Raw genomic sequence first — 25,279 nt, 5'->3', positions numbered from 1 at the left:
ACCAGAGAAGTTAGTGCAGCACTGCAGATATTAGAGTACCTGAACAAATAGACATGATCTAGCCTCCTATGTTTTGATGGTTGTACTGACAGAAGATTTCTCTCACTTTGTGAAAGTGCATTTGTGTTTCACAGGACATTATCTGTGGCAGTCTTCCCTGGGCCAACTTTTTTCTATTAAATAAAATTTAAATGTTCCAGTCTAGTGCAACAATCACTGTTAGACACGGACAAAAGCATTTGAAACAGTTCTGTCAACTTCCATACTACATAGATTTTTGGAATCAACTAACAATATTGTCTGCAACTTGCTGAATACATGGCTACCACTCAAGACACTCTTCACATTACAGACCAGCCTCTTGCTGGGAAGCTGGGGGAGAGCTGGAGGTCTAACTGCTAGAAGAGCACTATAATGCCACATAAAGCATAATTCAAATGAAACTAAATAACTTCAGTGATTCTGCAAATGAACTTGAACAATGGATTATGAAAGTCATTAATAGGCTTCCCAACCCTCCCACCCTGGCAGGGGACATCAGGATTTCCACCCTCTCCCCAAAAAAATGGAAGCGGGGGGAGGGGGGAAATGGCACCAAGGAGCATGGTGAGCTGCCCCATCCTGGACCGGGCAAAGCCGCTGCGCCGCCCCCTCCCCGCCCACCGCAGCTGCTCCTCCGAGATGGGCCCAAGCTGAGCCCATCTCGGAGGAGCAGCCACAGCGAGCGGAGAAGAGGCGGCAGCTGCGCAGAGGCATTGCCTGCCCCGCCTCCGAGGCAAAACCAGAGAAGGGGAGGGCAGAGGCAGGCCAGGAGCATGGCAAGCCACGAATCCGGGCCCTTCTAGGACCCGGACTCACGGCTCGCCACACCCTCGGCCCGCCTCCACCCCCCCCCTCCGATTCCACCGCAGCTGCTCCTCCTAGATGGGCCCAGCCTGAGCCCATCTCAGAGGAGCAGCCACGGCTAGCGGAGAAGAGGCGGCAGCTGTGCAGCGGCATCGCCCGCTCCGAGACGGGGCGGCTCGCCACGGTCCCCGGCGCCATTTCCCCCCCTCCCCCTAGCTCCACCCCAGTGTCTCCTGGCTCCACCCCCAAAGTCCCCAGATATTTCTGGACTTGGCAACCCTAGTCATTAATAACATCTCTTCATGTAGGAAAGAAAAAGTAGATTTGTTATGGAGGTTCCTCTTTTTTTTCACTGTGTATACTTATCTCTTTGAGAAAGAAAGGGACTATAGTTATTGAAGAAGAGACCTAATCCTAAAATTCCAATCATTATGCATGGCAAATGAAAAATAAAAAAAATAGGTCATTTACTGATTATTTTGTTATGAATGTGCCTTGTGAGACACATTGGAGGCTAAGCTGTGTGTGTGTCATTTACTCATTTATTTAATGCTTATTTACAAATCTGTGCAAAGTCAAGAAGTGATCACTGAGGTCGGTGATAAGCTCCAGTCTTTGGTTTATTACATTACTTATCTGGCTGTGACTCAGCTTTTCTCTGTTTATGTAAAAGACCTCTCTTAAGCCCTCCCACAGTGAAATAAAGTGAGTTCAGCCATCTCTGAATCAACCAAGAACACTTTATTGCAAGAAGAAACAGTCACAGCAGAACACTGTGTAAGCCAAAATGCCCTCAATAGAGGTTGGGGAATTGACAGGTGGGCAGCTTTGGCTCAGGACCTAGAATCTATGTATACAGGATTCCACTTCCAGAAATTATTGCTAAATTGACCAAGGACACTAATTAAATAAAACAATTATGAATTTATTACAGAAAAATATAGAACACACATATAAGATAATAGATACATATAACATACATACAGACCTAATAAAAATAGAGAGAAATATATAGAGGTAACATAAGGATGGACAAACAGGGTGATAATTACCGATCGTAGTCTTCGAGGAAGGCTCCAATGGCGACAAGCTAGGGCAATAGGGGAAGGGACCCTCAACTGATCAGGAATCGGGGATGTATCTAAACAGCAGGAATGGGGTACTGCTAGATGCACCCCTGTGGGGAGCTGGGTCAGAGGTTATAAGGACTACCTTGAGGCCTTAGGGGATGGGAGGTGCAGGGGCGAATGACAGGTGATGACCTCAGAAAAAGGGGAGGTTCCACAATGACCATAAGGGCTGGACTTTTGTGGTGTCCAATGGCCAGTTTATTGGGGGCACTTGATTGGGTACCCATACCTGGCCAATGAGCATACCTGACCCTGGTTACCTGATTGGGCCTTCAGGTAACAATGGGAAAAGGGGGAGGCTCCAGGGTGACCATTAGGGAAAAGAATTATTGGGGTGGAAGGGATTAACAAGCTATCAAAACTTATCTAAAAGGTGACAATAGATGGCCATATTGCTACCTAAGGTAACACCCGATCTATACAAAGAAGCTTGGCTCTAGATGAAGATGTTCTTCCTCTTCTTCACTCCTCTGCTGGCACCATCCATTGTCTTGGGTTCCGTTGGACAAAGACTTAGGCAGTCTGACAGGATCCACGCCTAAGATAAGCTTGATTGCCTTATGCATAAGTGACAGCTGTTGAGTACATGAGCCTCCCACTTCGCCGTTATGGAGTCTGACATTGCAGGAAGATAGTTGCTGATGATGTTAGCCTACCAACATGGATTTCGTGGTCGAGGCTGGAAACCGTCTGCCCGGACAGTTCCTGGCGGCGCAACTTCTTCCGCTGCAACAGCCAAGATGGTGCACGCACAGAGCGGCTGGAAACCCATCTATTCTCCTGGTTAGCACTCTTCCAGAGCTACCGAATGCTGCTGCAACGTTGTGGCTGTTTAGTGCTCACATAAGTCCCTTAAATTCTGGTAGACAAAAACCACGTTTTCCTGGCAGATGTGTGTGAGTTGAATCTCCAGGCACCCTGGCAACCAAGCGGGTGACTATGATGTTCTGAAATTAGGGGTCTTTTTCTCACAACTGCAACTAGATACAATCTGGCCATGTAACTATATACAATCTGGCCATGGTTAACCATGCCCCCATAGCAGGCAATAGTTACTCCTATTGGCTCACTCCGAATCCTTCATTTGCATCTCTTTGTTACAAGTTGTTACATGCCTAGCATCCTTATTGACCAGTTCTTCCAGGCTTCAGGATCCTGGTTTGCAAGGACTGCCTGTCTCAAGCTCAGACAACAAGAACCCCGTGAGATGCAATACATAGCACACAGACTTGCCAGAAGTGCACATTTGTTCTGATTTGTTTCTGTAGCCCTAGCCCTGCTACAGTTCAGCAATCCACTTTTTGGAAAAAAAATGCAGTTTATCCTGACAGGAAGATATAGCTTTTAATTTAAAGACTACACCCAGAGATTTACTAGATTTTGACTCAAAATGTGCTTTATTCTGTAAATTCTTTAGAAGTTGAGCATGAGGAAAGCACAAAACATAGATGAATTGTATGCTCTGCATTGGGAATCCAAGTGCTTTGTCTCTGTCATGTCACTGTTAAGTAATAGAAATAGCTATTAATCTTCAGATAATTCATAAAATATGTATTTTACACTAAGATTATATCCAACCACTGTAAGCTCTGCGTGGGAGCTTTATTTATCTTTTAATGTTTGGAGCTTTTTGATGTTGGCTGTGAACACAGCTAACTATATCCTTCCATTCTCCTGTATTTCAATGAGATTTGCATGTATACTTTTATGTGATGTTCTGTGTACATACAAATAGGGCTTCCTAGCCCTCACCTCTGTATCCTGTTTCCTGCCATTGTTGTTGTAGCCAGTGGGAGAAAAATAATCTTTAAAAAACATTGCACTATTGGCCAATGGTGCAATGTAATTTCCAAGAAAAACCCAGAAGTTACATTGGTCCTCTCTAGGCCTCCTAGTAAGGCATCATAAGAACATAAGAGAAGCCATGTTAGATCAGGCCAATGGCCCATCCAGTCCAACACTCTGTATCACACAGTGGCAAAAAAATTATATATATATATATATATATATATATATATATATATATATATATACACATACACACATACACACACACACACACACAGGGGCTAATAGCCACTGATGGACCTCTGCTCCATATTTTTATCTAAACCCCTCTTGAAGGTGGCTATCATACACCACATTTCTCATCAGCTAGTCTCCCTTCCTCCAGGATTATGATGGGTTCCTGGAGGAGCTGGAAATGGCATTCACCAACCTGGGGTGATCACAGAACACCAATAAACAGATCCACCATTTCCTACAGGGATATGGCACTATGGCACCTTATGCTGCTGAGTTCTAGCTCCTGGTGCAAGATCTGGCTTGGAACAAGTCAGCCCTGATGGACCAGTTCATGGAGGGCCTCACAGATGAGATCCTGGACAAGCTAGCCCATATCAAATGGCTGGTCACTTTCCCAGCACTGGCAATACTGTCAACACATCCACTATTGCTAGGAGGTCTGAAGAGAGTTCTGCAGGGAGTTGCTGTGGAAGACAGAGCCTCCCCATTGCTCAGCTCCAGTGTCCAGTCCTGCACTGCCAGTGTTGGTGGGGACAGGCAAGGGTGAGCCCATGCAGTTTGGGCAACCTGGCCCTGATTAGCATCTGCAGGAAAAAAAGGAGTAGAACCCAGGGTCTCTGCCTGTACTGTGGGGGTTCTGAGCATTTTGCCAGTTTCTGCCCCAAGAAGCAACAACCTGATGGTCCATTTAACACTTGGCCCGGGCATGCTGTGGTCTAGGTGAATGTGGGAGAGCCATCAGATCCAGTGGGGCTTTTGATCCTGGAAATGGGAAACTCCTCCTCCCCATAGAGCTGCTTCTGCCCAACAGTAATTGCCTGAAGACATATGTGATCACTGACTCCAGCACCTCCTGGTGCTTCATGGACCTAGAGTTCACCTGCCAGAACCAGACCCCAGCCCAGCCTAAGGAGAGTGTTGCCATCATAGAAGCCATTGATGGTGGCCTGTTAACCATCAGAGCTGGGCAGGGCCAATCCTGATGTATGCTAGACAACATCAGGAGTGACTGTCTTTTGATTTAGTATGGATGTCTTGATTCCCGGTGGTCTTGGAAATGACCTGGTTGAGTCAGCATAATCCCACCATTAATTGGGCCCAATGAACCATTCAGTTCCTCATGGCCACCCAAGATCCAGCCAGAACTGTGCTTTCCAGGATGGGAGCCTACCAAAGCATACCAGCAATTCTGACCCAAAGTTTGATTGTGGTGGAAGCTGGGTTCAGGTAGCCAGCTCAAGGTTGGCTCAGCCTTCCATCCTTCCGAGGTTGGTAAAATGAGTACCCAACTTGCTACAGAGCAAAACCTCCATTTTCTCCATTGGCTGGGGCTCCTCCCTTGGGGAGGAGGGGGTGAGGCAGAGCTTGCTTTGCCAGGCTCTCTCAATCATACACAGAGCTACTAAGCCAAGTCCCATTTCCCTCTATTAACTGAGGCTCCTCCCCCTCCTGGTCCCCCAGGGAAGGGAAGGAAGGAAAGAACCAGAGCTTCCTTTTCCCAATTCCCTGGATTCCATGGGAGAAATACAAAGAAAGCACATTTAAGACCAACAAATGCTAATGTTTTGAGCATGTTTTTAAGTTGGTTTTTTTTAAAATAATTGTGTTTGTCTATGTCCTCTGCTACCTAATCTTAAACAGGTACACACATGGCCTGGCCGAACATGGCCCAGCCAAACATGGCCTGGTCCCAATAAGGTCTCATTAGGAGAGCCAGTTTGGTGTAGTGGTTAAGTGTGCGGACTCTTATCTGGGAGAACCGGGTTTGATTCCCCACTCCTCCACTTGCACCTGCTGAAATGGCCTTGGGTCAGCCATAGCTCTGGCAGAGGTTGCCCTTGAAAGGGCAGCTGCTGTGAGAGCCCTCTCCAGCCCCACCCACCTCACAGGGTGTCTGTTGTGGGGGAGGAAGGTAAAGGAGATTGTGAGCCGCTCTGAGACTCTTCGGAGTGGAGGGCAGGATATAAATCCAATATCTTCTTCTTCTTCTTCATTTATATCACATTCGGCCCTCATAACAATGATTTTGACACCCCTGAACTAGGTCCTAGGAAACCATGTCCCTAGATTTCATAATGGACCTGACTAGGTCGCAGAGACACATCTACATACTGGTTGCAGTAGATTCCTTCACCAAGTTGGTTCACTTCCTCCCATGCCTGGCCCTGCCTTCAGCCGGAGACACAGCTCAGCTCTACCTACAGCATGTGTTCTAGTTACATGGAATCACCAGACACCTGGTTTCAGACAAAAGAATCCAGTTTGCCTTGTGGTTATGGCAAGCGCTGCATGCACTCCTTGGCACCCAGGTGCATCTGTCTTCATCCCATTGTGCCCAGTAAGATGGGCAGACAGAATGCACCAATGCTACTTTGAAGCAATATTTATGTTGCTATCAGCAGGATGACTGTATGGACCTGCTGCCCATGGCAAAGTTTGCTTATAACAACTCTGTCCATACCTCAACTTGGCAAATGCTTTTTTCTGGCAAACTATGGATGTCACCCATGACATTTCCCATGGATCATTGCAGACTCCTCTGTATTATCCATGAAAGACCTTGTTCAAGAGCAGCTGGAGCAGGCAAAGCAAGCATACAAGATGGTCTCAGATCAATGACAATGGGCTGGAAAAATCTTGAAGGCAGGAGATTTGGTCTGGCTCTCTATAAAGTGCATTCGGAGTCAATGACTCTCCTGTAAGCTAGATGCCAATCTAGCAGCCCATACCAAACTGTGGAAAAGTGGTGGTGTACCATCTGAAACTTCCAGAGACGATGCACATTCCCCTAGTGATCCATTGGCCCCTGCTCACCCCTGTGGCACCCCACACCCACTATGCGTGCCTGCCCCACCTTCACCCCCAGTGCTAGTACAGGGTCAGGAGGAATACAAAGTGGTTTGGCTCCTGGACTCTCTTCAGTGCCACAGCCAGCTTTAGTATCTCATGTAGTGGAAGAAGTACAGGCCTGAAGATAGATCCTCTTAGAAGAAGAATTTGAGGAATTAGATCCCACACTGGTGGCATATCCACTCAGGCAGCTGGATTAAGAAACACAAATAACATCATACACCAGCTGATGGCACCCCCCACGTTCTCCCCCCATCACCCACTGGTTGCCAGGCCTACATAGAAAACTTAGTATGCAGGATTGGTTTTCTGCCTGCAGTAATTACATAGTGCCCTATGAGTATGTACGAAGTCTTTCTCCTTTGCCAACTTAGACAGTGTCAGCACCCAGTTTCAGAAGGAATGTATTTTTAGTCACTATTCTAAGGTGAATTTAGGAAGACACTCCAGATTCCAATATGAAATGGTCCCAGCCATTTTCAAACAGTCTCCTTTAGCAAAAGTCAGGGAAATTCTATGGAAATGCAGAAGTGTTTTAGGCACTAGTATTGATTTAAGGATTGTAACTTTTCAATCCACAGTGGAGTTCCACACTTCTAATTCCATTGTCTTAAATCAATACACCCTCCTAAAGATTACATTGCTAGCAATTCTAAGCAGGTCTACTTGGAAATAATTTTCACATTATTCACTGGGGCTTACTCCCAAGGGCTGTCAGTGCAACTGATACCCATTCGATCTCACAATGTGGAGTACAGATGAACTGTGACTGACCCAGAAACAAGCATTAGTATATGAGTGGGCAGCTTATTTTTTGAAGGTTGCAGTTTCTTTTCCATTCATATATTCTTGGAGATAGGCACTTTTGTGGATAATAGCTGAAAGAAATAAATCCGTGGTTTCTATTTAACAACATGCTAATACGTGTCTAAAAATAATCACGATTACTTTCTGCTGCCTAAAGTGCAAAACTATAGTGCAACATTATGATGTTCAGGATTGCATTGAAAGCCATAGCATGGGTAAATTTATTAATCCACTGAAATGTTTCTCAGGTTTGATTTTATGTCATTATTTTCTGTTGCATATAATCTATTGCAAATTGGTATGTGTCAGTGTTTAGGGTATTGGGACTGGGAAGACATGGATTCCGATCACCTCTCTCTCATTACACTTATTTTTATTCCACTTTTCTTCCCATGAAGATCCAAAGCAGCTTGCAATATTCAAAAGTCAGTATGAAGAACTACACAACAACAAAAAAAACCACAAATAAGAGAAGGGTGGAAAGGCTGCAAAAAACTGCACAAAGTAGGGCCTCCTTCCCCTCCCTCTTCAGGCAGATCTTCCTTTCCACTCTAGGCTAAGAACCATGAACCATGAACAAGAGCCGTTCAGCCTAAAACTGTGAGCATGCCCAGGTCTTAAATACCGGTTGTTGCTAGTGCAAGACTTTGCTCTTCACTGCCTTTGTTTCTGTTTGGACTCTGCAAGCAGCCATCCAACCATGGAGGAGACTAAGAAGGACACATTGTGATTCCAACCATGTGTTGCACCAAAGTAGATGGTGTTGTTGTAGCTGGTACACTTGGATGCCATGGTGAGTGAATGGGCAGCAGGAAGAACAGACTCTGATTTCCCTTGACTCAGTGACCCTGGGCCATTTACTGTCTCTCAGCCTAACCAACATCACCTGGTTGTTGTGATGATGAAAGGGGGAGGGATGTACACCAAAGATGCTGCGTCATCAAGCTTGGGGCATGAGGCCCCTATTTGCAAGTTTTGCTTCATTTTGCTCTGAGTTATGTGAAGCAATAAAACATTAAGAATGTGAAAAGTGCTTTCTCTTACCACCAGTAACCATAGCAACCTTCAAAGTAGATGGAAGGAAGGGGAAGAGGTTTCCTGGGCAAAGCATGTTTTCCAGACACATAATAAAGTAGACCCAACTGTCCTCCAAGAAGCCTTCCTTGGCACCTAAGGCATCCTTGTCCAACATGACAGGCCTTCTGTTGGAGGAATGGCCATTTAAGTTTGAGGAAGATTGCTTAGGCTGGTGGAAGGCATCCAAATTGTGCTCAATTGATGGTAGGTTGGTGTAGTATCACCCACATGTCATTACATAGATATATACATTCGCTACACCTCAGTAAATGTCCAAGACCAGGGGTGTCAAACTCATTTGTTAGGAGGACTGGATCTGACACAAATGGGACTTTGTGGGGCCAGGCCATGTGCATCATAAAATATAATGTGAGGTAGTGGAGATGCAAACTTTATAAAAGACACAGACAAACACAATTAAAGATATTATTTTTAAACTTAAAATATAAACATGCTTAAAACTCCTGCAATATTTCGTTTAGAATGGAAAGGTGGTGTTTGGCAATGCAATTTTTAAAATAAAAAAGAAAAAGTCCAAGGGTCACAGCAGAAACTAAAAATATAAAATGCTCTGAACCTGGGAAAACGAAATGGCATCACAAGCTTCTCCCCCCCACCCCAGGTCTACTTAAATTGGCAATGGCTCTCCAGTATAGCATTCTCCTTTGGCTGTAGGTTCCCAGGTTAAAGTACTCATTAGGTCAGGTCCATTGAGCAGAGACAAGCTGGTTCAAAGCATCAACCCTTTATTTGCAAGGACACAGCTCCAGGAAGCCTGAGCTTCAGCTGTCTATATAGGAAAGCTGAAAGTGCTCTCCACTCTATTGAAACACATTGCAGCACAGACAAAGTTGCAAGGAAAACATGGTATGGATCTTCCATCAAGGTCACTGGACCCTATCTATCTGGGCACAGAGACCTTAATGGAAAATCAACTCCATATTCTCCCTGCAGTCCTAGCTGAGAAAAGTCAAGTACTGACAGTTTTGGAATTGAGCACTAATTGAAAGCAGTTTAACACAGACAGGAAAACAGGGGGAATCTGTAACAGGTTAATCTGTAACCTTGCTGACCCTCTAGTTTATATTTTATATATGGCAATAAAGGCTGTCTTGTGATGTGACAGACAGGAAAACTGGAGGAAAGTTGAGAAGGAAGTTTGGGAAGTAGGCGAAGACTTCCATTCAGGCCAAAGAAGAGAGAAGGGGAAAGAAGAAATTTCCCTATCCAGTCAAGCAGGGAGTTAGCTCTGGAGAGTGAAGAGCCCCCTGGTCTGGTCTGGTTAGAAACTGCCTTTAGAGACCTTAAGAGTCAGTTAACAACTCAAGATGAGTATTGTTATTTCAAGAGAAGGAGTTTGGGTATGGAAAGTGTGCACCGCACCAGCCTTCTGGAAACCAAAAGAGTTAGAGATTACTCAAAGAAAGTGTACTGAAGTGTTTGGGGAAAACACTGGAACAAAAACCTCTCAACATAAAGATTTAATTCACTTTGAAAAACTTAAGAAACTCTCATTAGTCTGAAACATAAGAACTAAAGTCTGTGCATGTACTGGTTTTACCTCAGAGTTAATCTATATTTAGTTACCTCAGAAATGTTACCCCTTATTTCCTCTGACCTTTTCCCACTATGTTGAATAAAATATTTTGTTAATTTGGAATATAAAAACCTTGAGTTCCATTTAAATTGTAGAAGTTAAGGGGGTGGGGGGCTCCCATTACTTCCCTCAGGTTACTGGGCTGAGCAAATAGCGGAAATATTATACTGTGACAGCCAGCATTATTCAAGAAAGAAGAAAACAGATAACTAAAGCAGCTTAGAAACAAAAGGGAAATAAAAACAGGAAAAATCTTGCCTCTGAGGGAGGGCCATCATATATTCTATTTCACTTTCCAACAAAATCATCCTTGTGTGTTGTATTGTATTACATTGTGTTTGAAGACCAACCACAGTTTAACTAATAACTGCTTATAATTCTTCATCCTATTTCCAAATTTTTTGAGTGTGGTTGAGCCATGGCAAGCCAGCTACTGAATCTTCTTATCCATCAATGTCATGTCAAACACTATACTTTTCAGGAGAGTAGTCTATTAATGAACACACGGAACTGCCTTATACTGAATGCACTGGTCCATCCAAGTCAGTATTGTGTACTCCGGCTGGTAGTAGCCCTTCAAGGTCTCAGGGTGAGGTCTTTCACATCCCCTACTACCAGATTTTTTAAATGGAGATATCAGGGACTGAACCTGGAACCTTCTGCATGTCAAGCAGATGCTCTACCACTGAGCCACACCCCTCCTCATATAACATATGCAGTTATGAGCCATTAAGTCTGAGGTAAGGGTATCAGAAGCACCAGGGCTTTTTTTGAGCAGGAACCCACAGGACCGCAGTTCCAGCTGGCCTGGCATCAGGGGTGTGTGGCCTAATATGCAGATGAGTTCCTGCTGTGCTTTTTCTACAAAAAGCCCTGTGTGAAACAATGGTGGTATCAGGGGTGTGGCCTAATATGCAAATGAGTTCCTGCTGTGCTTTTTCTACAAAAAAAGCCCTGAGAAGCACCATCTTTAGTCATACAAATCTGCTGACATTTGAGACAGTGAAGAGAAGCACACTTTTTTCTGGTTATCCCTGCCTTCTGAAATGAAGTACATTGTTGGGTGCATTCAGACAAAAACACATTTGGGTTTATTTTTTTTTAAAAAAAAAACTAAATAAAGACACAGGCGTGAACAATGTATTCCACAGAGTGGATTCACATTCAGATTACCATTTGCTGTGGTGCTGGAATCTCAGTGTGGAAGGAGAACATATCTAGAAATGTATCGAAGTGATCATAATCTTGCTGTGTTACCCCTTGCAACTGTAGGGTAATGGGTGTAGAGAGGTTTGTGTCTTTGCACTGTCAGCTGCTAGAGATTATTGGCTTTTCATACATTTACTGTCATCTATAACTTTGCATTTATAACTGGCCATCACAACTAAAATGGTCATCTGACTCCTCACTCTTTCCTAAAACTATATATTGGGGATTTGGCAGCACTGTATATTCTATTAGTTCTAATTAAACTGGCTTGTAAATTAGACTACTTTTATTATTATTATTATTTAGGACTGGCTGATTTTATAAGGCTGCAGTGCTAAATTCTGGGAAGAAGTGACTGAAATGTTAGTTAATTTGTCAGAAGTCAATGAAGATTTTATTTATTATTATTAAAATGTATTACTTGCATTATCTGTGCCCTAAAATACTCTTCTGTCTTGATAGCATGTTTCAAAAAGGGTTGTGTTTTCTGTTGCTTCATAGTTGTTAGACTACTTCATTTATTTGTTCTATTATCTCTCTTGCTCTTATCAATTGTGTAATGTTTACTAGCATATCTATTTTGTATCCCTCTTTTATTATAATTTGTTTTAAATTAAAGTTCCATAACAACAAATGAAACAAAAATAAATAAATCCTCTACATAGAATATGAGTAGCAGTTTCATTTCTTTCTTTCTTTCTTTGTTTTGTTTCATCAGGAAATAATACAAACAATAGTGACGAAAATATAAACTGCTTTTCTTCTGGGGCTCTAATTTTGACTAGGTCTCTAGACAATCAAGAGAGATTGCATCATTATGTTTTCTTTTATCTCTCATTAGATATTTTGTTACAACGTAATACATTTCAACATTCTTTGGAAATATGCTGTTTGGGACATACTGTAGATATGTTCAAAAAAGGAAGTATCTTTGGAAGATCCAAATAAATACCTCACATCACATGTGGCTGAAAACTGTTGTTTGCTTGTCTTTGACTGAAATTCTGTGAAGTTTATGGAGTGTTCACAGTCAGCAGTGCCTGCCTGTCAGTGACAAGAAGCAGTTGTTTCTGTGAAGGAAAGGAAAGTCCTCTTCGGTCGTGAGGAAATTTTCTCACAGAATCAGAGAGTCCAGTTTGAAACCATAAAGTCATGAACGTGCGAAGTAGCCTTATATAGAATCAGACCGTTGGTCCATCAAAGTCAATACTAAGACTGGCAATGAAGTGATTCTCTGGGGTTTCACGTAGTGGCCTTTCACATCACTTCCTACTTGATCTTTTTAACTGGAGACTCTAGAGATTGAACCTGGAATGTTCCATATGCAAAGCGGATGCTCTTTTACTGAGCCGTGGCCCCTCCAGTGGCAGGAGTAGCTGTGTGCAAAAGAGAGATCTGGCATCAAGGCTGAGAGTTAAAATGTTGTCAAGGAGAAAGGGTATAGGTACAAGATTATGATAACTGGTTAAAAAAATGGCTTAGAGCCAAAGGTGTGTTCTCATTAACAGAGGAATCTTTGGCTCTAACTCCTTGTTTCCAGTCATCATGATCTTCCGCCTTTTACTTCTGTGAACATTTTATCTTGTTAAAAAATCGATTTGGATTCTTTTACTCATAACTATCCTTTATTATCCCCACGCCTTGGATTCAGTGGGAGCTTGCAGGAGAGTTTCTTTCTGAGAGTTCCACCTCCTTGTTCACTGAATAGTGTGTGCAGCTGCATAACAACCCCTGGATGAGCTCCACCACCTATTTTTCTACAAAGTGACCCCTGATTATCCCAAGGCTGGATTTGCTTTTCACTTTCAGATTAATTTATTTTCAATGGTAAATACATTTCTGGATATAACTTTTGTATACTGTCTCGCCGGGGCTTTCTTCTTTCTTTCTGGGGGGAGCATGATGGAACAGAATTCCAAAACCATTTTGTGGAAACAAAATGTTCAATAGGGAGAAACAGCTACTCCCGTGATACAAAAGTAATGTGGGAATGAATTCTGTATGTCCTATTTTAAATTAGTGTATGTCAGTAGAGAGTTCCAAAATGTGCCTGTGAAGTACATATTGATAAAGTTTAGCAGTACTAAAAACTACAGAAAATATAGTTCAACTGTTCCAATCTGTCTCTATCATTTAACATATGCGTGAAATAAAACTGGAATAAAGAAAGAAGCTAAACCAACTCTTAAGAAAAGTCCAAAGGCAACCTTGAAGGCAATACATAATAGGCTAACAATTTCATATCATTGTTTCATTCTTCTTTTGTTCCCTTCAGACTGCTGCACAGTTTTGACTTTACACTTAAATACTAGCTGCTTATCTACTGTGGAAACTTCTCTCATGTACACATTCCAAATCAATGTGATATTTAGCTTTGATATGAAAGTTTATCTGTGAGTGGAATGAAGGCAACATTTGTTGGAATACATAGGTACATAGATCCAATAATGGGTGACTTCAATATAGCCTCAGAGTGAGCTGGTAAAATCAGGTTATGAGGAAGGGCCAACAGGTCTATCAGCCCATGCAGCCAAGGCAGCATATTCCATTGATGAAAGAGATTCTTGTACAGAACTTCGGGAATATTCTGCCTCTTACTGAGCATACTATAATTTCTAGATATAACACATGATTAGAAAAGTTAGAGCCAAACCAGATACAGTTCTGAGAAATCCATGACTGGACTTTCCCAGGAGACGGTAGGAGGTGAAGTGACTCATAGTTTAATATTGTACAGTGTCTAAGATCTAGTTAGATACATTAGTGACACTGTTGCCAGACTATTTACCCATGTGCCTATGCGCTTGGAAGCAATGTTTTTTTTTTCTTTTTTAAAAAAAAGCCGGAAGCTGCTTGGGGCAGTCTGGTGGATTCACACCGCCAAAGCGCCTTGCATGTGAGCTCTGGCATTCAGATGCCTGCTGAAGCGAATGCTGTGCAGCACAAAAATTTGCTACCACTTCAGAAGTGGTAGCTTTTTGAGCCACAGCAGAAATGCCTAAGGACAGGGTGAGTACGGGAGCGAGATGGGCAACAGATGTGCGCATTTGGATTTGATTTTTTAAAATCCATCTGTTAGCTGTCCCTGTGTCGGCTTAAAATGCCGGTCTGGACCCAGCCAAGACGTCTTTTAAAAATAATCTGTCCAAGTCTGAGCAGGTACAGAACAAATGGGGGATTGACGTCTGTCCCTAAGTGCCCCCAGCAACTAGGAGCCAAAATTGTTGACTACTCTTTGGAAAAGATGCTTTAATTAATGAATCCCAATTCCTGATAGTGTATTATCACTTTTTATATGCTATGGTGACTTAATTTTTTTTTTTTCCTGTTGAAAGTACTCCTGGGGTATGATAGTAGCCTTGCTATTGTGGTAGGCATGATAAATAGTATGTAGTTTCAAGTAGAAATGCAAGTGGGGATACAATAAGTATGACTTAGCTCAAGTGGATACTGTGACTTGCTCAGTAGTTCTCATATATGTGAAAATTTTGTGCATGATCCAACCCATTGTCTTCAGCACCGTCAAACTGCAGAGACGTGTAAAGAAAATTTTACCCTGATAATCCACACAGTGACATTTTAATTTTAGAATAGGAAATTTCTCAAATATGAAGGAATTATGTAAAAAAAAAGTCAGGCTGATGAAATACCTTTAGGAAGGTTTGTGGGTTGTTTTAGTATACTGAAATAGACGCTCTAATCAGATTTGTACCACAGATTAGAAAGGGCATGGAGAAGGACAGAAAGAGGCCAGCAGCATTTAAGATTTAAAGGCATGAAGTCTTCCTTTACAAACCTTATCCGATGACTGCAAAAATGTATGAGAGGGCACCCAAAGGAGGAGTGTGAGAACAAAATGTTAATAACATAAAATAAACAATGAGCATTTCTCTAAATACTTCAGGACAAGAAAACAGAGAGGCAGTAAAAGGACTATTGGACAGGGACAGATTTCAGAGAAGCTAAATGAATTATTTGCATCAGACTTCATTGTGGAAGATGTAGAAGATGCACCATTCTGAACAACTGAGCATGTCTGGAGAGACATCACTTCCAAGTCAAAGGTCAAGTGATGTCACTTCCACCTGTTCTGGTAATGTCACCTGGCACACTACACCAAACAGTCTCTCTTCCACAATGAGATTCAGGGCTGAATACAAACAATAAAAAGCAATTCAATCAGAGAGCAAGACTCTCCAATAAACAAGGACTATAGACCTGGAGAACAATGTGAATGAATGACTTGGTAAGGTCGCAAAAATACTCTAAAGCATGGCAACTGTGTCCCACCAAAAGTAAAGCCCTTTTTATTGATTTCAGTAAGAAAGATAAGCGAGCACTAAACTATTGCCCCCCTAGTCGGAATAAAGAGGCAGAAACAGAATATTGGGAAACGGGCCACTTTATTTAATTAACACAATTAACACGGCAAGGGCAACCTACGGTAGGACAAGCCCTGGGGTCTTCCTCAGACCCCGCCAAGTCCCACAAAGGGCGAGTCACCCTGCCCCCAGCACGAGCCATAAGATTCTGGCTAATGCCAGGCCGGCCAGGCCAAACCCTCCTCCAAACTTCTGCCCCGATACCCAGAAGGAGGCGAATCTAGGAGGAGGCATGAATACGATACGCATTATACAGCATTGAGCCGTAAAGCCCATCTGCCGCTCCTGCGTATCGACTGCACGCACAGGTGCAGTTGCCTGGGTGCTCACCTGCAAGGTATAACCCCCTTGCACCTTCTGCCAAGTGACCAAAATTAAAACCCCCCACCCTATTACCTAATATCCACACCACTGTCGGTAGTACAAGGTAGGCGAAGAAACATCCCACCACAGGCCAATCAGATGAGATGAAAAATTCCTACCTGGCCCCTAATAAGGCGACCGGTTAAACCTGTACTACTCAGGGTGGGAGGGTGGGCCGAGAGCGGCAACGAGCCTGAACTGTGAGGGCGGGGTCGAGGCTCCAAATAGCCCCGACGCTCCGCCCGCCTGCACTCCCGGATGGGCGGGAAGCTCATAGGCAGCCTCCCCTCCTTCCAGGGAGGCAAAAGGTGGCCCCTTGGCACGCAGCCGCTTTGCGGCACGGCCTGGGCGGGGCCGAAAATTAATAAGATTCAATGTTCTTGAATTTGACAGAATGAGACCTAGGGTTACCAATCCCCAGGTGGGGGCAGGGAATCCCCCGGTTTGGAGGCCTTCCCCACGCTTCAGGGTAATCAGAAAGCGGGGGGGGGGAGGGAAATGTCTGCTGGGTACTCATGATTCCCCCTGGAGACTTATTCCCATAGAAAATAATGAAGAATTGATCCGTGGGTATCTGGGGCTCTGAGGGCTGTTTTTTGAGGTAGAGGCACCACATTTTCAGTATAGCATCCAGTAGCTCTCCCCAAAATACTCCCTAAGTTTCAAAAAGACCAGGGGGTCCAATTCTATGAGCCCCCCCAAAGAAGCTGCCACTATCCATTATATCCTATGGAAGGAAGGCATTTAAAAAGGTGTGCGGTCCCTTGAAATGTGATGGCCAAAACTCCCTTTGGAGTTCAATTATGCTTGTCACGCCCTTGCTCCTGGCTCCACCCCAATGTCTCCTGGCTCCACCCCCAAAGTCTCCTGGCTCCACCCCCAAAGTCCCCAGGTATTTCTTGAATTGGACTTGGCAACTCTAATGAGACCATATGCATTCTAATAAAAACAACAAAAAAGTATGCAAGTAAGGCCCTAGGAAAAGATCACCAGACAACATGGTCCTTCACACTGTGCAAAATACATAACAGAAAGGCAGAAGAACCTGAGGATGAACACTCCAACAAAACCCACACAAATCACAAATACACCTCCACGCAGAAGAGTCTCAATTTTATTTTTAAAGATTTGTGGCTAGTACCCAGAGAGGTAAATTACACATCTGCAAGTGTTTTTATACAGGATGCTTTCTTTAAAAGCAGTCTGCCTGAGTCCACCCCACCCCCCAAAGCTCCAAGTGTATCCCAACTCAAAGCTGGCAACTCAACCACAACTGCTGCTCTTAACTGCCTCTTCAAATCAAATCAGAAGAGTTTTCAGCTAAATATTAGGAAGAACCTCTTGACAGAATGGTTCCTCAGTGGAACAGGCTTCCTTGGGAGTTGGTAGGCTCTCCTTCTTTCAGTGTTTTTAAGCGGAGGCTAGATGGTCATCTGACAGCAATGCTAATTCTGTGAGGCAAATCTGTGAGGAGGGCAGGGGGAGTTATTTATGAATTTCCTGTGTTGTGCAGGGGGTTGGACTAGATGACCCTGGAGGTCCTTCCTTCCATTTAATCATTCTAGTTGCCCTTTTCTGGACTTTCTCCAATGCTATAATATCCTTTTTGAGGTGCGGTGACCATAACTGCACACAGTACCCCAAATGAGACCGCACCATTGATTTATACAGGGGCATTATGATACTGGCTGATTTGTTTTCAGTTCCCTTCCTAATAATTCCCAGCATGGCGTTGGCCTTTTTTATTGCAAACACACACTGTCTTGACATTTTCAGTGAGTTATCTACCATGACTCCAGGATCTCTCTCTTGGTCAGTCTCTGCCAGTTCACACCCCATCAACTTGTATTTGTAGCTGGGATTCTTGGCCCCAATGTGCATTACTCCTTATTCTACTAGCCATCCCCTCTCCATACTCAGGTGGTGAGAGATGGAGGTAGGAGCCTTTTGCATGATCATGCCTGTGGTATCTTTATTCTCCCTCCTCTCCTCCCCATCCTTCAGGAAAGGTACAGGCATTCTCAATATAACTCCCCCCTCCCTCCTTTTTGAAAGATCCTAGGAAGGGGTTTCTGATACTGCTAAAAGAACTTATTAAACTTGTCTCCTCCCCCCCCCCCACCTTGCTGGCTGCCTTTTTCACATTAACCTCCCCTTGTTTCTTTAACTGTTTCCTTATCTTCAGCACTGAGCAAATTTTGCCCAGTCAGAAATCAACACATTATTTCACTTGGACAGATTCCGCTTTCCATTTCTAACAGATTAAAAAATGAAAAATAACCTAACAGCAAAGCTTGATCTCTTAATTAGTTGAAGGGATCAAAAGTCCAGTAGCATTTTCAAAGCTAACAAATATTTGACTTTTAAAGCCCTGGGTGAAGAATTTATTAAGAAGAAAAATGGAATTGTGTTGTGTATTAAATCTCATCTAAAAGCAGAATTGGTATTGAGTGACAACCATGGTAGGCTTGTGGGCATTGAAATAAACTTCCAAGGGGTGAAGACTTATAGTGGTGGGATTGTATGCCCCAAATAAAAATAAACCAGTTTTTTTTTAAAAAAATAATCAGATGGAGACTTCAACAATCCTACTATATGAAAGCTGGTGTTTCGTGGGAGATTGAAATGATGTCAACTCCCATAAATGGACAGGACTGTTGCAAAAAATGTAAACATTTATCATGGTAAATTACCAAAAATATGTTTTTATTTCATTGACAATTGGTATAAATCAACAGTTGCTTGATTTATGGAGACAGGAAAATGGTAATTCCAGAGAATATACATATTTCTCAGAAATAAATTGTGTGTGTTGTGTTTTATGCAATAACACAGTTTGATTAATTCACCAAAGATGTCATTTCCCATTTTTTAAACAACTGAATAAGAGACAACAAAAAGAAGGGAGAGGAAAGGATATATAAGGGAAATGCATGTGGCCAATATTATTATTTATATGTAGGCTTCTTGTACGTGTATGTGGCCATGATAGGACAAAAACGGTAGAGACTTAACAGAAGCAGAAGAGATCAGGAAGAGGTGGCAAGAATACACAGAAGAATTATACAAGAAGGATCTCAATGTCCTTGACAACCATGACAGTGAAATCGCTGACCTTGCGCCAAACATTCTGGAGTATGAAGTTAAATGGGCCTTAGAAAGCATTACTAACAACAAAGCGAGCGGAGATGACGGTATGCCAGTTGAGCTATTCAGAATCCTAAAAGATGATGCTGTTAAAGTGATGCACACATTATGTCAGCAAATTTGGAAAACACAACAGTAGCCACAGGATTGGAAAGATCAGTTTATATTCCAATCCCAAAGAAGGGTAATGCCAAGGAATGTTCAAACTATCGCACCATTGCACTCATTTCACAAGCCAGCAAAATTATGTTAAAGATCCTACATTATAGGCTTCAGCAGTATGTAGATCGGGAACTACCAGAAGTTCAAGCTGGGTTTTGGAGAGGTCGAGGAACTAGAGATCAAATTGCCAACATTCGCTGGATTATGGAGAAAGCACGAGAGTATCAGAAAAATGCCTATTTCTGTTTCATTGACTATGCTAAAGCCTTTGATTGTGTGGATCACACCAAACTGTGGCAAGTCCTTAAAGAGGTGGGAGTAACAGATCACCTCACATGTCTCCTGAGAAACCTGTATAAGGGTCAAGAAGCAACTGTCAGAAGAGGATATGGAACAACTGATTGGTTTAGAATAAGAAAAGGGGTTCGACAAGGATGTATATTGTCACCCTGCTTCTTTAATTTATATGCAGAGTACATCATGCGGAATGCTGACCTGGATGAAGCACAAGCCGAAATTAAGATTGCTGGAAAAAACGTCAACAACTTCAGATATGCAGATGATACCACTCTAATGGCAGAAAGTGAGGAGGACCTAAAGAACCTCTTGTTGAGGGTGAAAGAGGAGAGCACAAAAGTAGGCTTGAAACTCAACATCAAAAAAACTAAGATCATGGCATCCGACCCTATCACACCTTGGCAAATAGAAGGGGAAGACATGGAATTAGTGACAGACTTCACATTTCTGGGATCCAAGATCACTGCAGATGGTGACTGTAGCCATGAAATTAAAAGACGTTTGCTCCTTGGGAGGACAGCTATGGTGAACCTGGGCAGTATAATAAAAAGTAGAGACATCACCCTGCCAATAAAAGTCTGTATAGTCAAAGCGATGGTATTCCCAGTAGTAATGTATGGCTGTGAGAGCTGGACCATAAGGAAGACCAAGCACAGAAGAATAGATGCTTTTGAGATGTGGTGCTGGAGAAGACTCTTGAGAGTCCCTTGGACTGCAAGAAGATCAAATCAGTCAGTCCTAAGGGAAATCAACCCAGACTGTTCCCTGGAAGGTCAGATGCTGAAGCTCAAATACTTTGGCCACCAAATGAGAAGGGAGCACTCACTGGAGAAGATCCTGATGCTGGGAGAGACTGAAGGCAAAAGAAGAAGGGGATGGCAAAAGATGAGATGGCTGGACAGCATTACTGACGTAACAAACATGAATTTGAGCAGACTTCGGAGGATGGTGAAAGACAGGACGGCCTGGTGTGACTTTGTTCATGGGGTCACAAAGAGTCAGACTCGACTGTGCGACTGAACAACAACAAAGGCTTCTTAAATTGGGTTTGACATTAAAGGATTAACATATATTAAAGTAGCGGAAGGAAGGCAGTACATATATATTAAAGGAGATGAAACAAACTTCATCCTTGGAAACTTTTAGGAGGCATTAGCAGGTTGTGTTATTCACCAGAGCTTTTAGAGTGTAGATTTCAGGCGCTGTATTGCATTACAAAAGCAAGGGCCTGGGAGGAAATTGTGGCTGCCTCCTCCACTTTTTCCTTCTCTTATTCTTGCCCACCTCCACTTACTCTGCCCCTCTTTCTGACAGGAGCTGGGGCAGCCGGTAGGGGAAAACCCATATTTCCCCAGCTAATGTTTCTTATTCCCTTTCTCTTCTGTATGGGTACTTGCAGGGGAGGGACGGTGGCTCAGTGGTAGAGCATCTGCTTGGGAAGCAGAAGGTCCCAGGTTCAATCCCTGGCATCTCCAAAAAAGGGTCCAGGCAAACAGGTGTGAAAAACCGCTGCCAGTCTGAGAAGACAATACTGACTTTGATGGACCGTGGGTCTGATTCAGTATAAGGCAGCTTCATATGTTTATATATGTTCAGTGGACAAACAAAACAAAAACCACCAGCACCTCCTCTTTTCTTTCCCTCTCCTCCCAGCCACCACCACTTGTCTTCTTTTTCTCTGTGTAAAGGCTCATAGTTCTTGAAGGAAAGAGAAGCTGCTCTGCCTTTCCTCATTCCAGCTACCTCTGCTGCTTTTTTGTCTGTCCAGCATCATTTCTGCCAAGAAACAGCACCAAAACCCCCAACTTTTAATACCTGCCTTTCTTGCTTGCCTCTCCCTACCCATCCAGGTTCTTCTACTCTTTTTTATCAGCTGCCATTACCTCCACCTGCCATAGCTTCCCAAGAGCTGTTTAATTTGTGTTATCTGACCCTGGCAGACTTCCCTAGTTTGTTTGGGGGGGGGGAGTTTTATCCCCCAACTGGGCAATAGTTGGGCAATAATACCTCCATTTGTCTTTTTTTTTTGGGGGGGGGGTTGTTTTTTTGCAAACCTAGTTGTCCACCAAGTTTGTAGAGAAATCTCTCCTCTCTACATGGGTTCAATCCATGGATTTAAATATCTGCAATGGGACCATATTGAGCTTTATTATCATATTGTATTGGGCTTTATATGGTTGGGGGAAAACTGGTGTTTTATTTTAGTACGATGTTTTATTTACTATTTGTGTACCGTAAGCTCTCTTGAGCCATGGGGAAAGGTGGGATATAAATGTTTCAATTAGCAAATAACGAAATGAATGATTAATAAGGCTGTGTACTTTCCTTTCCCTGTTGTGATAATCTGTGTCTTTTGAGTACATTTTATGCATCTTTACTGCATATTTTATCTATATGACCTTGCAAGATATTAAGAGGTGTGTCTGGAAGAATTATAATTTCTTGCAGCTCGATTTATGTGATTATTGTTCAAAAGAGGACTTGTTCTGCAATGACTGATGAGAGCCCTGGTAGTATTGACTGATCATTAGAAATATTTATATGGCAGATCCCTGGAGGTGGCAGAAGACTTATAAAGGAGATTAACGGCATACAGAGTGGAAAGAAGGGGAACAGTGCAAGTGGGTCATTACCAGCCCTTAACTTCAGAAGGTATGGAAAGCATGCGAATGCTCCTTATAGCCCTTCTGAAAGAAAAATAGATCTCTGCAGCTCACATTTCCCAAGGACAAAAGTTACTGAACTGGTATACATGCTCATGGACTTTTTAAAGGCCTCTCTCTGCTCTTAAAGAAACTAACATTGGAGTCTGTGGTCCAGGCCAACTATTGCCCAGTTTCAAATTTACCATTTCTGAATAAGGAAGTTAAGATAGCGGTGGTAAAACAAGAGGCTTTCTTGGATAACACATCCATCCTTCACCCAGTCCAGTCCAGTTTCTGCCCTGGCCATGGGATGGAGATGATGCTAGTCACCCTCACAGATGGCCTCTGGAAACACCTGGATCGGGGTGGGTTGGCACTGCTATTATTTCTAGGACTGACAGAAGCATTTGACACAGACGGTGATGATCTCTTGACCCACTGCCTTGCCAAGATAGGAGTCCAGGAGTCTGCCTTACAATGGTTTTCCTGCTTTCTCTGTGATCCGGGAAAGAGGGTGGCACTTGGTGAGAAAGTATGCCCACGATACCTATTTGAATGTGTAGTTCCACAAGGGACAATACTCTCACCTATGTTATTTAACATCTATATGTGCCCCCTTGCCCAGCAGGTCCTGGGATTTGGGCTGGGATGTCACCAATATGCGGTTGGCTCCCAGCTCTATCTGCTGATGGATGGCTGCCTGGACTCCACACCAAAAAAATCTGACCAGGGCACTGGAGGCCATGGCTGGATGACTACAGCAGAGCTGGTTGAAACTTAATCCAATGAAGACAGAAGTCCTCTACCTAAGTTGGGGGGTGGAGTTGAATCAGGTTGCCTACTTTCGATGGTACATTACTTGTGCCAGCCCAGAAGGTGAGGAGCCCGGGGGTGGTCATGGATGCCCTGCTTTCCATGGAGGCCCAGATCACTACAGTTGCTAGGTCTGCCTTTTATCATCTCCAGCAGATCAGACAACTGGCCCCTTACCTCTCCCCCTGGGATTTGGCTACAATGACCTATGCAATGAGCACTTCCGGGCTTCATTACTGTTACTTGCTTTATGTGTACATGTACTTTTGACTGATCCAGAAATTCTAGCTGGTATAAAATGTGATGGCTTGCCTGCTAAGAGCTGCCTGTGCAGGCGCACATTCAGTCAGTGCTACACTAGTTGCGCTGGCTACCAGTTGAGTACTGGATCCACTTCAAGGAAGGTTTTGACCTTCTAAACTTTGTGCAGCCTGGGACCAGCATAACTGAGTCACCACCTCTCCCCATATCTGCCCCAGAGAGCCCTGTGCTCTGATGACCAAGATCTGCTGGTTGTCCCTAGACCACAGGACATTTGTTCAGCCTCAACCCGGACTAGGGCTTTCTCTACCTGGCCTGGTGGAACATGCTCCTGTGAGAGATAGGGGCCATACAGGATGTTCTACCATTCTGCCAGGCCCTTAAGTTGAGGTGGTGAGTGTCCAATAAAAAAAAATGACCCCTCCCACTGAAGACACCATGGCCCAGATGAAACAAACTTCAGAGTCCAGTGGCACCAGTTTTGGAGACTATCCACATAACAAATGGTGCAATTCGTTTTTAATTTTTTTTTTTAAATTTTAACCTGTATAATATTGTGAAGCCGACTGGCTTAATTATCTGTCAGAGCCAGTTTGGTGTAGGGGTTAAGTGTGCGGACTCTTATCTGGGAGAACCGGGTTTGATTCCCCGCTCCTCCATTTGCACCTGCTAGCATGGCCTTGGGTCAGCCATAGCCCTGGCAGAGGTTGTCCTTGAAAGGGCAGCTTCTGGGAGAGCCCTCCCAGCCCCACCCACCTCACAGGGTGTCTGTTGTGGGGGAGGAAGGTAAAGGAGATTGTGAGCCGCTCTGAGACTCTTCGGAGTGGAGGGCGGGATATAAATCCAATGTCTTCTATCTTCTTCTTCGTCTGTAATCCACCCTGAGTCCACATGAGGGGAGGGCAGAATATAAATTTTAAAAATAAAATTAAAAATCATTGCTTTGTAAAGCCAAAAATACCCTTCATTCTTGTATGATCTCTCTCTCTCTCTCTCTCTCTCTCTCTCTCATCTACCTATAACTATTGATCTCTATTAATCCATCCATATATATATTCTTTGAAATGGATCTGTTCATTAGTGAGACAAAATCCGCATGATGTTCCAATGTGGGATCTGATGTGTCAGGATCCCTCAAGATCCCTGTTCTGTCAGGCACTTGTGACATGAATAACGTGTGTTATTCATTCTGAATATGTTTTGTATCAATTCGCTTTTCATTTTAATTTGAACAAATGCATTTAACAGAATATTTATCGTTGTGAAATAATATAAATGTAAATTCTAAATAAAAGACTCCTTTATTGTTTTTAAGGAGAATGGGCTTTCTTTTGCTACAATCTATAGCAAAACTTACTGCTCTTGTCCTTCATGTTATATTTGATGCAAGTTAATTGTTCATTGTTTTAATTATATGCCAGGACCTTTTTCCTGGAGGAAATCCAAAGAGTAGTTCATCTTGGTGTGTAATTAACCAAAACATTTTCTGGGCATCATGCCATCCTTGAAGTCAGGTGATACAATTGTCATTAAAATTAGGAAAATATTAGCATGCATATTTGAATGTAGAATTAAGGAAGGAAAATGCTTCAGAACACTCTACAAAATGCTACAAATGTTACTTCTCATCAGAATTTTAAAATAGCTTTTAAAATGAAACTCTTATCA

The 25,279-nt window shown here is 43.2% G+C and overlaps 1 protein-coding gene and 1 non-coding gene across 2 annotated transcripts in view; one reads left to right on the top strand and one right to left on the bottom strand.

Moving 5' to 3' along the window:
* The window catches only part of KCND2 (potassium voltage-gated channel subfamily D member 2), a 465,895-nt gene that overhangs the window by 170,884 nt on the left and 269,732 nt on the right, over positions 1–25,279 (top strand). The window lies entirely within an intron of this gene.
* On the bottom strand, positions 10,961–11,034 carry TRNAV-GAC (transfer RNA valine (anticodon GAC)). The gene has a single exon. It is a non-coding gene; the product is annotated as a tRNA-Val (tRNA).

This window comes from Heteronotia binoei, chromosome 8 (genome assembly GCF_032191835.1).
Source record: "Heteronotia binoei isolate CCM8104 ecotype False Entrance Well chromosome 8, APGP_CSIRO_Hbin_v1, whole genome shotgun sequence".
Lineage (NCBI taxonomy): Eukaryota > Metazoa > Chordata > Lepidosauria > Squamata > Gekkonidae > Heteronotia > Heteronotia binoei.
The sequence above is the reverse complement of the archived record's forward strand: the minus strand, read 5'-3'. Positions and strand labels throughout refer to the sequence as shown.